The following is a 16,686-nucleotide window of genomic DNA, read 5'->3' on the forward strand; positions in this document are numbered from 1 at the left end:
CTGCTGACATGAAGCCAGATCCTCTGTTACGGGACCTCTCTCCTCTGCCTGTGTGCTGGGCCTAAATATATGCCAATGGACTGTTGCAGTGGTGGCTGACGTGAAGCCTGATTCTCTGCTATGACATGCAGACTAATTCTCTGCTGACATGAAGCCAGATTGTCTGTTACGGGACCTCTCTCCTCTGCCTGGGTGCTGGGCTAAATTTATGAAAATGGACTGTTGCAGTGGTGGGTGACGTGAAGCCTGATTCTCTGCTATGATATGAAGACTGATTCTCTGCTGACATGAAGCCAGATTGTCTGTTACGGGACCTCTCTCCTCTGACTGGGTGCTGGGCCTAAATTTATGACAATGAACTGTTGCAGTGGTGGCTGACGTGAAGCCTGATTCTCTGCTATGACATGAAGACTGATTCTCTGCTGACATGAAGCCAGATTGTCTGTTACGGGACCTCTCTTCTCTGCCTGGGTGCTGGGCCTAAATTTATGAAAATGGACTCTTACAGTGGTGGGTGATGTGAAGCCTGATTCTCTGCTATGATATGAAGACTGATTCTCTGCTGACATGAAGCCAGATTGTCTGTTACGGGACCTCTCTCCTCTGCCTGGGTGCTGGGCCTAAATATCTGACAATGGACTGTTGCAGTGGTGGCTGACGTGAAGCCTGATTTTCTGCTATGACATGCAGACTGATTCTCTGCTGACATGAAGCCAGATCCTCTGTTACGGGACCTCTCTCCTCTGCCTGGGTGCTGGGCCCAAATTTCTGACAATGGACTGTTGCATTGGTGGCTGACGTGAAGCCTGATTCTCTGCTATGACATGCAGACTAATTCTCTGCTGACATGAAGCCAGATTGTCTGTTACGGGACCTCTCTCCTCTGCCTGGGTGCTGGGGCTAAATTTATGACAATGGACTGTTGCAGTGGTGGCTGACGTGAAGCCTGATTCTCTGCTATGACATGCAGACTGATTCTCTGCTGACATGAAGACAGATTCTCTGTTACGGGACCTCTCTCCTCTGCCTGGGTGCTGGGCCTAAATATCTGACAATGGACTGTTGCAGTGGTGGCTGACGTGAAGCCTGATTTTCTGCTATGACATGCAGACTGATTCTCTGCTGACATGAAGCCAGATCCTCTGTTACGGGACCTCTCTCCTCTGCCTGGGTGCTGGGCCCAAATTTCTGACAATGGACTGTTGCATTGGTGGCTGACGTGAAGCCAGATTCTCTGCTATGGGACCTCTCTCCAATTGATTTTGGTTAATTTTTATTTATTTAATTTTTATTTTAATTCATTTCCCTATCCACATTTGTTTGCAGGGGATTTACCTACATGTTGCTGCCTTTTGCAGCCCTCTAGCCCTTTCCTGGGCTGTTTTACAGCCTTTTTAGTACCGAAAAGTTCGGGTCCCCATTGACTTCAATGGGGTTCGGGTTCGGGACGAAGTTCGGATCGGGTTCGGATCCCGAACCCGAACATTTCCGGGAAGTTCGGCCGAACTTCTCGAACCCGAACATCCAGGTGTTCGCTCAACTCTAGTTGGTACTAATCTTCTGGTATCCCCTAAATGAGATCCATCTGTCCCAAATCTTTAAAAATGTATGGTGTGATCTAAGGCTACTTTCACACTAGCGTTCGTCGGTCCGCTCGTGAGCTCCGTTTGAAGGAGCTCACGAGCGGACCCGAACGCTTCCGTCCAGCCCTGATGCAGTCTGAATGGATGCGGATCCGCTCAGACTGCATCAGTCTGGCGGCGTTCAGCCTCCGCTCCGCTCGCCTCCGCACGGACAGGCGGACAGCTGAACGCTGCTTGCAGCGTTCGGGTGTCCGCCTGGCCGTGCGGAGGCGTGCGGATCCGTTCAGACTTACAATGTACGTCAATGGGAACGGATCCGCTTGAAGATGTCACCATATGGCTCAATCTTCAAGCGGATCCGTCCCCCATTGACTTTACATTGAAAGTCTGAACGGATCCGCGCAGGCTACTTGCGCACTTGCGCACTTGCGAAATTTTTTAAAGTTATTAATGCAGACGGATCCGTACTGAACGGAGCCTCCGTCTGCATTAATATGATCGGATCCGTTCAGAACGGATCCGATCAAGCGCAAGTGTGAAAGTAGCCTTAGTTCCCATGAAGATAGTTCCTCTAGTCTATAGATCTGATCAATTCTCTGAAACCATTGTTCCATTGGAGAAATATCCGTGGATAACCACATTAAAGGAATCAGTAGTTTAGCAGCATTCAGCAGGTGCTTAAAAAGTACCAAGTTAGGAGGGGAAGGGTCTCGTGGGAAACGGTTTAAGAGAGCCACTTCAGGGGATGTATTTATATCAGAACCACAAATCTCATTGTTTGTTTGAAAAATTTTCCTCCACCATGCTGATAATAGCAGACACGCCCACCATATGTGAAAGTAGGTACCTCTTTGTTTCAAACATCTCCAGCAACTGTCAGAAGCCGAAGCTGAGTACATACATGTTTTGTCAGGGGTTTTATACCATCTTGTGATAATTTTGTAGTTATTCTCCTGGATTTTGACACATCTCGAGGTCTTATGTGAGGAGTTAAAAATAGTAATGGTATCAACCGGGGTTAAGCAGTAACCTAAATCATTTTCCCATAACCTAATAAAGGCCGGTGTCGGAGCGAACGGAGGGGTCCTCAATCTTTTATACCACTGTGAGATCATCTTATGAGGTGGGGGGTTTTCAGTGATTATGTGTTCAAACCAGGTTATGGGCCGTAGTAGAGTATGCAATTGGGCATTCTGGGACATGTAGGCCTGTAAAAAATGGAGGCCCAAACTGTTTGAACCGGGGACTTCCAGAAGATCACTCATATCCTTCATGGAGAGTAATTGGCCATCTCTGTAGAGGTCCACCAGACTCACTGACGACCTATTAATTCCAACGGGAAGGCTATCTCTCAGGGCTTGTGGGGCTAGATGGCAGACATCAGCTACCTTGAGAGTCGGCGATGGTAGCGGAGAATTTAATGGGGTGTTTTGCAGGGTGTACCAAGCATGTAGGGTAGCTTTCATGGTAGGGGAAAGATTGGGGTGTGTATGTATCTGGAATATACGGCCTAAAAGGGTCGCTTTGAAAGGGGTCCCCAGTAAAGATTCTTCCATTGAAACCCAAGATTTATGTTCAGGGGCCACCAACCAGTCTACTACTCTAGTAAGCAGGATAGCTCGACCATATAATTCCGGGTCTGGCAAAGATATGCCACCCCTCTCTCTCGGGTAGGACAGCATCCTATATGACAACCTAGCCTTCTTTTTGTTCCATATGAAGGATCTGAACATTGATTTGAGTTTTGAGTAGTAGTTGGAAGGAACGGGGGTAGGTAATGTCTGTTGAAGATAGGTGAGTTTAGGGAGAATAAGAGAGAGTAGAATATTTTTCCTCCCAAACCATGAGAGTGTAGGGACATCCAGGGAATTGATATCCACAATCAGTTTATTCTGGAGAGGGATATAGTTTAAGTTAAAAAGATGTTTAGGGTCCACGCTTATTTTCACCCCTAAATAGGTTAAATAAGGGGAAGAACAATTGAAAGGCTAGCAAGCTTCGAGGTGAATCTTAACAGCATTCCTAATGCCAGTAGAGATTATCAGTGATTTATTGTGATTGACTTTAAAATCAGAGAGAGCTCCATAAACTTCCAGATGGCCGTATATTTTAGGCAAAGCTGTTTCAGGGTTACCTATTATTAAAAGAATATCATCTGCAAAGGCGGCGACTTTGTGCTGCTGGTCCCCAAGAGCTATTCCCTGGGTGTCCCTATCCATCCGAATGGTCTGAAGAAGAGATTCAAGGGCAAGGAGAGTGGACAGCCCTGGCGATTGCCATTACGCATTCTAAAGGGATCTGACAGAGTATCATTAACCCTAACTGAGGCAGAGGCATTTGAGTACATAGCTTTGATGGCATTAATGAAGGGGGGGGGGGGTAAATGTTACGAGTGTGCAGTGCTGAGTACATAAAGGACCATTTGACTCTGTCAAATGCCTTCTCCGCATCTGTGCTAAGAAGGACTAGGGGCAGGCTTTTTCTTTTGACATAATGGATAATGTTAAAGGGAATCTGTCACTAGCAATATATAAAAATTTTTTTTCATGGATCCATGTTTAATAAAGTACCTTTTTTCCATCTGTGTTCTTCTTTTCCATGTGAGTCTTGTCCTTTCTTCTAAAAATCGATTCTTAGGATATGCAAATGACGCTGTAAGGAGCCCAGAGGGGCGTTTTTCTTTCTCCACGGTGCCCAGGAATGCCCCTCTGAAGTGCCATGCCCGCCTAAATATGAAAACTACTAACGCCTCCAAGTTCAGCTGAATCGCCTCCCAGAGGCGCGGCTAAGTCCTCAACACCCCCCCCCCCTCTCCTCAGCGACGCGATCTGCAAACACCCCGATCCTCGTCTCGACGGCATCCCAAATCCGACGCAGGCGCAGTGCCGGCGATTGCCTGCGCTCTGATCATACGGCTGAGGGCAACAGCTTCAACATCGTCACTGGGCATGCGCAGAGCCCAGTGACGTGTTCGCTATTGCCTCAGCCAGCTGCAAGCTGAATAGGCTGTCCGTCCCCCTGTCCCGATGTAATCAAGAGGATTTTTTGTATAATAAAAATAGCCCCCACATCAACGGTCGCTGCATCAACTCCATGAGTTGCAACGGTTGTTGCATCTCTTCCCAGAGGTGCAACGCTCGCTGCATCTCCTCCATGAGGTGCAACGGTCGCTGCATCTCTTCCCTGAGGTGCAACGCTCGCTGCATCTCCTCCATGAGGTGCAACAGTTGCTGCATCTACTCCATGAGGTGCAACGCTCACTGCATCTACTCCCAGAGGTGCAACGGTCGTTGTATCTACTCCCTGAGGTGCAACGGTCGCTGCATCTACTCCCAGAGGTGCAACGGTCGCTGCATCTACTCCCAGAGGTGCAACGGTCGCTGCATCTACTCCCAGAGGTGCAACGGTCGCTGCATCTACTCCCAGAGGTGCAACGCTCGCTGCATCTACTCCATGAGGTGCAACGGTCGCTGCATCTACTCCATGAGGTGCAACGGTCGCTGCATCTACTCCCAGAGGTGCAATGGTCGCTGCATCTACTCCCAGAGGTGCAACGCTCGCTGCATCTACTCCCAGAGGTGCAACGGTTGCTGCATCTCTTCCCAGAGGTGCAACGCTCGCTGCATCTCCTCCATGAGGTGCAACGGTCGGTGCATCTACTCCCAGAAGTGCAACGGTCGCTGCATCTACTCCCAGAGGTGCAACGGTCGCTGCATCTACTCCCAGAGGTGCAACGGTCGCTGCATCTACTCCCAGAGGTGCAACGGTCGCTGCATCTACTCCCAGAGGTGCAACGGTCGCTGCATCTACTCCCAGAGGTGCAACGGTCGCTGCATCTACTCCCAGAGGTGCAACGGTCGCTGCATCTACTCTCAGAGGTTCAACGGTCGCTGCATCTACTCCATGAGGTGCAACGGTCGCTGCGTCTACTCCCAGAGGTGCAAAGGTCGCTGCATCTACTCCATGAGGTGCAATGGTCGCTGCATATACTCCATGAGGTGCAACGGTCGCTACATCAACTCCATGGAATGCAATGGTGGCTGCATTTATTTCTATACTTTAAACCACCGTTGCAGTTATTCAAAGAAGTTCAATAATGATGGCAGTCATGCAGTTTAATGCACCACTTACATTTAAAATGAGTTTATTTAACATTGAACTAAAAAATTTTGAATTTAAAAAAAAAAATATATATACATTGACTTTATAAATCTTGACCTGAACAGAATTTATTTAATTATAATTTTTTTTTTTTTATATTTAATTGAAGGTCCTTGGTCCTTATCCGAAAATGTATTTCATATTGTCGAGCAGAACAAGAATAAAGATAGTACAAGGTATGTAGTGTTTATTGCAATATTGATAAAATGAATTATAATTGATACTTTATTAATGTATTTGAATGCTTAATTTTAATTCTAGATCCACTATTTCAAATTTGCGTTTGTCCAACTCCAGACACCAACCAACCTCGGCTTATGAAAGAGAAAGTGTGCACTGTGAGTGTCTTGCCTCCTCTGTTATACCCAGTGGTTGGCTGCTCTATTTAATTTATTTTTTTAATTATTATGTAACGTTAAAACTAAAAATGATTATTAATGATTAATAATTCAATATTTATAATATTAATATATGGGGTTTTTTTACACCATAGTTGTCAACTAACTACAATGCCTTTGTGCATCGTAAATCAGTGTACAAGTAAAACCGGTCGGAAAGGACAAAACAAAAAAATAATTCTGCATCGATTTCCAAAAGATGTACATTGAATAAAAAACTGGCTGGAGCAAACAAAGCAAAATTTCCAAGATATTGACACTCTCGCAGAAAATATTCTAGAGGGTAGTAAAAAGGATACATTCCGAATCTGCTCATGCCACTTCACCACAGATAGTTATGAAATAATTAATTTTCAACAATATCTAAAGAAAGATGCTGTTCCCACTATTTTTCTACAAGTTGAGGAAGGCAAAAGCATTATTTCTGAAGATTTTAAAAAAAAAATTCTAAAAAAAGAAGAACTGATATGGAACAACATTTAGCTTCTTCAGAGCAATTTGTCACTGTAGCCATTAGAGAAGATTACGATATTGAAGAAATGCCATCGAGTAGTAGATGTAATAACGCTAGTACTCAAACGGAGTATGGGATGAACGAATGTGTCATCTTATCTAGGGAGGAGTACAATAATCTGGTATCCCACAATCGAACGGTGGCTGCAAGTGTGTTGGGTTTACCAATCTCAGCTTCAACTCCTCGTTCAGCTATGAAAATGACCAGCAGATACTCTGCAGACGAAGTGTCATCTCCACTCAGGAAAAGACCCAACTTGCAAAAGGAATTATTTCCAGTTCCGATATCAGAAGACAACGAGGACTGTAATCTACAGGTTGACGAAGACCCTAAAAACACCCTAGACGCGGACTTCATGAATCTATCTCTCAGTTTCTGCGAAGAAAAAGAGGATAATTTAAAACACAATGAAAGTTACATCCCAGACGAGTCAAGCTTTGCAAGTTCAGCCACGTTTGATTCAAAGGATAATTCTAACAAAAATAGAAGACTACCTCCACCAATGTACACATTTGTGGAGGAAAAGGACTTGGTTTCACAACCGAAAATAGTAGTTTTTGAATCATGCTTGGACAATTTACTATATAAAGTTAAATGTCAAGCAGATATAAGTTGCCACTGTATGGTCAAAACTTTTAAAAAGAACATTGAGGGCACCTATCTTCCCAGAGGTGCAACGCTCGCTGCATCTACTCCCAGAGGTGCAACGGTCGTTGCATCTCTTCCCAGAGGTGCAACGCTCGCTGCATCTACTCCCAGAGGTGCAACGGTCGCTGCATCTCTTCCCAGAGGTGCAACGCTCGCTGCATCTCCTCCATGAGGTGAAACGGTCGCTGTATCTACTCCATGAGGTGCAACGCTCGCTGCATCTACTCCATGAGGTGCAACGATAGCTGCATCAACTCCATGAGGTGCAACGCTCGCTGCATCAACTCCATGAGGTGCAACGCTCGCTGCATCTACTCCATGAGGTGCAACGGTCGCTGCATCTCTTCACAGAGGTGCAACGCTCGCTGCATCTCCTCCATGAGGTGCAACGGTCGCTGCATCTACTCCATGAGGTGCAACGGTCGCTGCATCTACTCCCAGAGTTTCAACGGTCGCTGCATCTACTCCCAGAGGTGCAACGGTCGCTGCATCTACTCCCAGAGGTGCAACGCTCGCTGCATCTACTCTATGAGGTGCAACGGTCGCTGCATCTCCTCCATGAGGTGCAACGGTCGCTGCATCTACTCCATGAGGTGCAACGGTCGCTGCATCTACTCCCAGAGGTGCAACGATCGCTGCATCTCTTCCCAGAGGTGCAACGCTCGCTGCATCTCCTCCATGAGGTGCAACGGTCGGTGCATCTACTCCCAGAAGTGCAACGTTCGCTGCATCTACTCCATGAGGTGCAACGGTCGCTGCATCTACTCCCAGAGGTGCAACGGTCGCTGCATCTACTCCCAGAGGTGCAACGGTCACTGCATCTACTCCAAGAGGTTCAACGGTCGCTGCATCTACTCCATGAGGTGCAACGGTCGCTGCATCTACTCCCAGAGGTGCAACGGTCGCTGCATCTACTCCATGAGGTGCAACGGTCGCTGCATCTCTTCACAGAGGTGCAACGCTCGCTGCATCTCCTCCATGAGGTGCAACGGTCGCTGCATCTACTCCATGAGGTGCAACGGTCGCTGCATCTACTCCCAGAGTTTCAACGGTCGCTGCATCTACTCCCAGAGGTGCAACGGTCGCTGCATCTACTCCCAGAGGTGCAACGCTCGCTGCATCTACTCTATGAGGTGCAACGGTCGCTGCATCTCCTCCATGAGGTGCAACGGTCGCTGCATCTACTCCATGAGGTGCAACGGTCGCTGCATCTACTCCCAGAGGTGCAAAGATCGCTGCATCTCTTCCCAGAGGTGCAACGCTCGCTGCATCTCCTCCATGAGGTGCAACGGTCGGTGCATCTACTCCCAGAAGTGCAACGTTCGCTGCATCTACTCCATGAGGTGCAACGGTCGCTGCATCTACTCCCAGAGGTGCAACGGTCGCTGCATCTACTCCCAGAGGTGCAACGGTCACTGCATCTACTCCAAGAGGTTCAACGGTCGCTGCATCTACTCCATGAGGTGCAACGGTCGCTGCATCTACTCCCAGAGGTGCAACGGTCGCTGCATCTACTCCATGAGGTGCAACGGTCGCTGCATCTACTCTATGAGGTGCAACGGTCACTGCATCTACTCCATGAGGTGCAACGGTCGCTGCATCAACTCCATGGAATGCAATGGTGGCTGCATTTATTTCTATACTTTAAACCACCGTTGCAGTTATTCAAAGAAGTTCAATAATGATGGCAGTCATGCAGTTTAATGCACCACTTACATTTAAAATTAGTTTATTTAACATTGAACTAAAAAATTTTGAATAAAAAAAAAAATATATATACATTGACTTTATAAATCTTGACCTGAACAGAATTTATTTAATTATAATTTTTTTTAAAATATTTAATTGAAGGTCCTTGGTCCTTATCCGAAAATTTATTTCATATTGTCGAGCAGAACAAGAATAAAGATAGTACAAGGTATGTAGCGTTTATTGCAATATTGATAAAATGAATTATAATTGATACTTTATTAATGTATTTGAATGTTTAATTTTAATTCTAGATCCACTATTTCAAATTTGCCACTTCACCACAGATAGTTATGAAATAATTAATTTTCAACAATATCTAAAGAAAGATGCTGTTCCCACTATTTTTCTACAAGTTGAGGAAGGCAAAAGCATTATTTCTGAAGATTTTAAAAAAAAAATTCTAAAAAAAGAAGAACTGATATGGAACAACATTTAGCTTCTTCAGAGCAATTTGTCACTGTAGCCATTAGAGAAGATTACGATATTGAAGAAATGCCATCGAGTAGTAGATGTAATAACGCTAGTACTCAAACGGAGTATGGGATGAACGAATGTGTCATCTTATCTAGGGAGGAGTACAATAATCTGGTATCCCACAATCGAACGGTGGCTGCAAGTGTGTTGGGTTTACCAATCTCAGCTTCAACTCCTCGTTCAGCTATGAAAATGACCAGCAGATACTCTGCAGACGAAGTGTCATCTCCACTCAGGAAAAGACCCAACTTGCAAAAGGAATTATTTCCAGTTCCGATATCAGAAGACAACGAGGACTGTAATCTACAGGTTGACGAAGACCCTAAAAACACCCTAGACGCGGACTTCATGAATCTATCTCTCAGTTTCTGCGAAGAAAAAGAGGATAATTTAAAACACAATGAAAGTTACATCCCAGACGAGTCAAGCTTTGCAAGTTCAGCCACGTTTGATTCAAAGGATAATTCTAACAAAAATAGAAGACTACCTCCACCAATGTACACATTTGTGGAGGAAAAGGACTTGGTTTCACAACCGAAAATAGTAGTTTTTGAATCATGCTTGGACAATTTACTATATAAAGTTAAATGTCAAGCAGATATAAGTTGCCACTGTATGGTCAAAACTTTTAAAAAGAACATTGAGGGCACCTATCTTCCCAGAGGTGCAACGCTCGCTGCATCTACTCCCAGAGGTGCAACGGTCGTTGCATCTCTTCCCAGAGGTGCAACGCTCGCTGCATCTACTCCCAGAGGTGCAACGGTCGCTGCATCTCTTCCCAGAGGTGCAACGCTCGCTGCATCTCCTCCATGAGGTGAAACGGTCGCTGTATCTACTCCATGAGGTGCAACGCTCGCTGCATCTACTCCATGAGGTGCAACGATAGCTGCATCAACTCCATGAGGTGCAACGCTCGCTGCATCAACTCCATGAGGTGCAACGCTCGCTGCATCTACTCCATGAGGTGCAACGGTCGCTGCATCTCTTCACAGAGGTGCAACGCTCGCTGCATCTCCTCCATGAGGTGCAACGGTCGCTGCATCTACTCCATGAGGTGCAACGGTCGCTGCATCTACTCCCAGAGTTTCAACGGTCGCTGCATCTACTCCCAGAGGTGCAACGGTCGCTGCATCTACTCCCAGAGGTGCAACGCTCGCTGCATCTACTCTATGAGGTGCAACGGTCGCTGCATCTCCTCCATGAGGTGCAACGGTCGCTGCATCTACTCCATGAGGTGCAACGGTCGCTGCATCTACTCCCAGAGGTGCAACGATCGCTGCATCTCTTCCCAGAGGTGCAACGCTCGCTGCATCTCCTCCATGAGGTGCAACGGTCGGTGCATCTACTCCCAGAAGTGCAACGTTCGCTGCATCTACTCCATGAGGTGCAACGGTCGCTGCATCTACTCCCAGAGGTGCAACGGTCGCTGCATCTACTCCCAGAGGTGCAACGGTCACTGCATCTACTCCAAGAGGTTCAACGGTCGCTGCATCTACTCCATGAGGTGCAACGGTCGCTGCATCTACTCCCAGAGGTGCAACGGTCGCTGCATCTACTCCATGAGGTGCAACGGTCGCTGCATCTCTTCACAGAGGTGCAACGCTCGCTGCATCTCCTCCATGAGGTGCAACGGTCGCTGCATCTACTCCATGAGGTGCAACGGTCGCTGCATCTACTCCCAGAGTTTCAACGGTCGCTGCATCTACTCCCAGAGGTGCAACGGTCGCTGCATCTACTCCCAGAGGTGCAACGCTCGCTGCATCTACTCTATGAGGTGCAACGGTCGCTGCATCTCCTCCATGAGGTGCAACGGTCGCTGCATCTACTCCATGAGGTGCAACGGTCGCTGCATCTACTCCCAGAGGTGCAAAGATCGCTGCATCTCTTCCCAGAGGTGCAACGCTCGCTGCATCTCCTCCATGAGGTGCAACGGTCGGTGCATCTACTCCCAGAAGTGCAACGTTCGCTGCATCTACTCCATGAGGTGCAACGGTCGCTGCATCTACTCCCAGAGGTGCAACGGTCGCTGCATCTACTCCCAGAGGTGCAACGGTCACTGCATCTACTCCAAGAGGTTCAACGGTCGCTGCATCTACTCCATGAGGTGCAACGGTCGCTGCATCTACTCCCAGAGGTGCAACGGTCGCTGCATCTACTCCATGAGGTGCAACGGTCGCTGCATCTACTCTATGAGGTGCAACGGTCACTGCATCTACTCCATGAGGTGCAACGGTCGCTGCATCAACTCCATGGAATGCAATGGTGGCTGCATTTATTTCTATACTTTAAACCACCGTTGCAGTTATTCAAAGAAGTTCAATAATGATGGCAGTCATGCAGTTTAATGCACCACTTACATTTAAAATTAGTTTATTTAACATTGAACTAAAAAATTTTGAATAAAAAAAAAAATATATATACATTGACTTTATAAATCTTGACCTGAACAGAATTTATTTAATTATAATTTTTTTTAAAATATTTAATTGAAGGTCCTTGGTCCTTATCCGAAAATTTATTTCATATTGTCGAGCAGAACAAGAATAAAGATAGTACAAGGTATGTAGCGTTTATTGCAATATTGATAAAATGAATTATAATTGATACTTTATTAATGTATTTGAATGTTTAATTTTAATTCTAGATCCACTATTTCAAATTTGCGTTTGTCCAACTCCAGACACCAACCAACCTTATGAAAGAGAAAGTGTGCCTCCTCTGTTATACCCAGTGGTTGGCTGCTCTATTTAATTTATTTTTTTAATTATTATGTAATGTTAAAACTAAAAATGATTATTAATGATTAATAATTCAATATTTATAATATTAATTTATGGGTTTTTTTTACACCATAGTTGTCAACTAACTACAATGCCTTTGTGCATCGTAAATCAGTGTACAAGTAAAACCAGTCGGAAAGGACAAAACAAAAAAATAATTCTGCATCGATTTCCAAAAGAGGTACATTGAATAAAAAACTGGCTGGAGCAAACAAAGCAAAATTTCCAAGATATTGACACTCTCGCAGAAAATATTCTAGAGGGTAGTAAAAAGGATACATTCCGAATCTGCTCATGCCACTTCACCACAGATAGTTATGAAATAATTAATTTTCAACAATATCTAAAGAAAGATGCTGTTCCCACTATTTTTCTACAAGTTGAGGAAGGCAAAAGCATTATTTCTGAAGATTTAAAAAAAAAAATTCTAAAAAAGAAGAACTGATATGGAACAACATTTAGCTTCTTCAGAGCAATTTGTCACTGTAGCCATTAGAGAAGATTACGATATTGAAGAAATGCCATCGAGTAGTAGATGTAATAACGCTAGTACTCAAACGGAGTATGGGATGAACGAATGTGTCATCTTATCTAGGGAGGAGTACAATAATCTGGTATCCCACAATCGAACGGTGGCTACAAGTGTGTTGGGTTTACCAATCTCAGCTTCAACTCCTCGTTCAGCTATGAAAATGACCAGCAGATACTCTGCAGACGAAGTGTCATCTCCACTCAGGAAAAGACCCAACTTGCAAAAGGAATTATTTCCAGTTCCGATATCAGAAGACAACGAGGACTGTAATCTACAGGTTGACGAAGACCCTAAAAACACCCTAGACGCGGACTTCATGAATCTATCTCTCAGTTTCTGCGAAGAAAAAGAGGATAATTTAAAACACAATGAAAGTTACATCCCAGACGAGTCAAGCTTTGCAAGTTCAGCCACGTTTGATTCAAAGGATAATTCTAACAAAAATAGAAGACTACCTCCACCAATGTACACATTAGTGGAGGAAAAGGACTTGGTTTCACAACCGAAAATAGTAGTTTTTGAATCATGCTTGGACAATTTACTATATAAAGTTAAATGTCAAGCAGATATAAATTGCCACTGTATGGTCAAAACTTTTAAAAAGAACATTGAGGGCACCTATCTGTCTGTACGTGCTACTTGTCAAAAAGGTCACCAATTTAAGGTGTTTCAAAATCAACCTAGAATAGGAAATTTTGGTGCGGGCAATATATTAATCGCAGCATCGATTTTGTTTAGTGGCCTTAATTTTCAAAAAGTAAAATAACTTTTTGACATCTTTGGCATGTTAAGCATTTCCGAAAAAACCTATTATCGCTATCAGATCAACTTTCTTTTTCCCGCTATCGATGTGGCATGGAAACACGAGCAACTCAGCATAAAAGATCAAATATTACATAAAGAACTATGCATTGCTGGAGATGGGCAATGCGATAGTCTGGGACATAGTGATAAATATTTTGTCTACACAATGATGGACACTGTCTCTCTCAAAATAATAGACTTTGAAGTAGTCCAAAGAACACAATGTTCATCATCTGTTGCCATGGAGAAGCATGGATTTGGAATTGTTCTTGATCGCTTATTAAACGAAAACTTAAAATCTAAATTTTTGCCTCCGACAGACATGTTGGAATCAGAAAGAAGATGTGTCAAGAATATAGCCAAATCAAACACCAGTTTGATGTATGGCATTACGCCAAGTCTATCAGAAAAAAATTAACTTCTGCTAGTCGTGTAATATTTTGCAGAGAGATAACACCATGGATCCCAAAGATAATACTCCATTTCTGGTGGAGTATCCAAACTTGCCAAGACAACAGGCAACTGTTACAAGAAAAATGGATGTTGCTTTTACAGCACATAACAGATAAACACCATTGGGAAGGAGAACTTTATTCAAAGTGTTCCCATGGACCAATTGATGGAGCAACAGAGGATCCGATTTTATGGCTTCAGACAGAGAAGCCACCATATCTCCAAATAAAAAAAATTGTGGCAAACCAGTAGCTTCTTAATGATCTACCACATCTTGTTCATAATTGTCATACTGGGGCATTGGAGAACTTTCATAACCTAGCATTAAAGTACAGAACCAAACAAATTCACTTTGGCATTGATGGTATGGAAGCACATACAAAATTGGCTGCCTTGACACATAACCACAACGTCGGTAAACCGCAAGCTGCGGTCAGAGTTCAAAAGAAAAATACAGAGCCAATTGGCCTCAAAAGAACTGCCATTGTCTTACCTAAAGGAAAAAATAGATGGATTGCCAGAAACATTTATGAAAAAATGTCTGTGAATTACCTAGACTCTTTGTCAACAGATGTCCTAAAACTAGCAAATGGCAAACTGAAGTCCAACTTGTCCTCAAGGGCACCTTCACTTCCTCCAAATCTTAGCAACATGGAGAGGCCAAATAAAGAGGAAATAAAGAAACAGCGTCTGAGTTGGACAAGAGGCATTTTACCAGCATGATTATCAATAAGAGAGTATTATTATTAGTGCAACCTAATTTATCTAAACTTAAAAATCATAACTGTTTACCGTTTACAGGTTCAATTAATATTAGAAAAAAGTATTAGACCAAAAATTTAAGTTAATAAAGTGTTTAATTTGTTTTTGATAAATAATTTTTTTCAGTCCTACGAATTCCAGGAACAAGAATACCGAAAGCAACAAAATTATACTATATGCCTATAATTTTTTTTCTTTTTGGATGTTTTTGGTTTGGAATCGTACATGTGATGTTTCTAAAAATAATGTAACATTATACACATGTTTTATATTAATACATTTTTTTACCTGTTGTTTACAATGTAAAATTTGAAAATTTGAGATAGTATAAAGTGTGTTATTTAACTAATATTTGGAATATTATTTACGCTCACTCCACTACATTCATGCCTATCAGCATTGCAACATATGACGTTGTATATTAACTCATAAAAAATGTAAAATTATAATTTGTAGTGATTGTTAACACGGGCGTGCCCTTTTTTGTGATCCGCAATGAGCTGATATTTAAAACCCGGATTCTGTCCGTGTGCTCTCCTCTAAATACAGAATGGAATTCTGTATTTAGCGGACAGCCCGTAATAGAGATGCCAATTCTTGTCCCCAAAATGAATAGGACATGTCTCATATTTTATGCGGCTCCAGGGAATGTAGCAGATAAACTGAAATGAATAGTTCCGTGTACAGTCCGTTTAGGCACGGGTACATACATTAGCAAGTGCCTCGGCTAAAAAGACACTTTAACAAAACATCATCAGTAGGGAGCAGGGGTTGAGGCGACAGCGTTGTCTGAACCGATGCAAACGCCAGCGTCTCCTTAGGGGCCTAGTCAGAACACACACACAAAAGGAACAACAAGGAAGGGGACTTATCTGAAGCAGAACTGGAACCAGCACTCCACACCAAACCATAGCAGACACAGAGTGAACTATAAGGCCGCAATGATCACAGGGAGAAGGAAGGCTCTAAAGGAGAGATAATCAGCCTTCAACCTCGTGCACCTGCGAGAGGCAGTTCCAGCTCAGAAACTAATCAAAACAAACAGAGGACTCAGACATGTGTAGCAAGTCTGACAGATCTCCGTACATTCACAGGGAAGGGCGTGACAAGTGTTGTGGGAATTTTATTATGCATACATTTTATCTTAGGATGTGTGTGCGTATTTATAAATTGTCATCTGTCTCCCTGTGTCGGATTTAGCCAAAGAACACTCTAGCAGAGGGTACTTTGGAAGAATCGGGAAGTGGCAAAACCGTCAGTATGAAAACCTTCTCATGGGCTTGGAGCGCTATCCCTTTCTGGATACATATCTGCTTTTAAGACATGCATATCTGCCTTGTCGGTATACTTGTACCATATACTGACAATAGCCGTAGCAATGCCTCGCAGATAATCTCAAACCTATGAGAACAAGTAGAATGATCTTTATTAGATACTGATCACTCTGGAGCAGTATTAAATGAGGTCCATGCTGACATTGATGGGGGGTGGGCGGCCACCTGGCTGGTCGGGTAGTGGGCATGACTCATCCTTCCTTATACAGGGATGGGGTGTGTCCATTGTCTGCACAGCCACATTGACTGCCCCTCCCTGTCCTTTGATATGTCATCACTTCCTGTATCCTTGTCTTAGGCCAGCCCTTTTTACACCTTTTGTTAGTCAATAAAGGATGGACACTGGGCAAGGAGGAGGAGGAGTTGGTCAGAATTCAACGGAGATGGTAACAACTGGGTCTTTCTCTAACTGCAGCTGATGGAAAATGGAGTTACCTTTTTCCTTACTCAAACTTTGATGTGAGCTGATTGCAACTATTAATTTGTCTACA

This window comes from Bufo gargarizans, chromosome 8 (assembly GCF_014858855.1).
Source record: "Bufo gargarizans isolate SCDJY-AF-19 chromosome 8, ASM1485885v1, whole genome shotgun sequence".
Classification (NCBI taxonomy): Eukaryota; Metazoa; Chordata; class Amphibia; order Anura; family Bufonidae; genus Bufo; species Bufo gargarizans.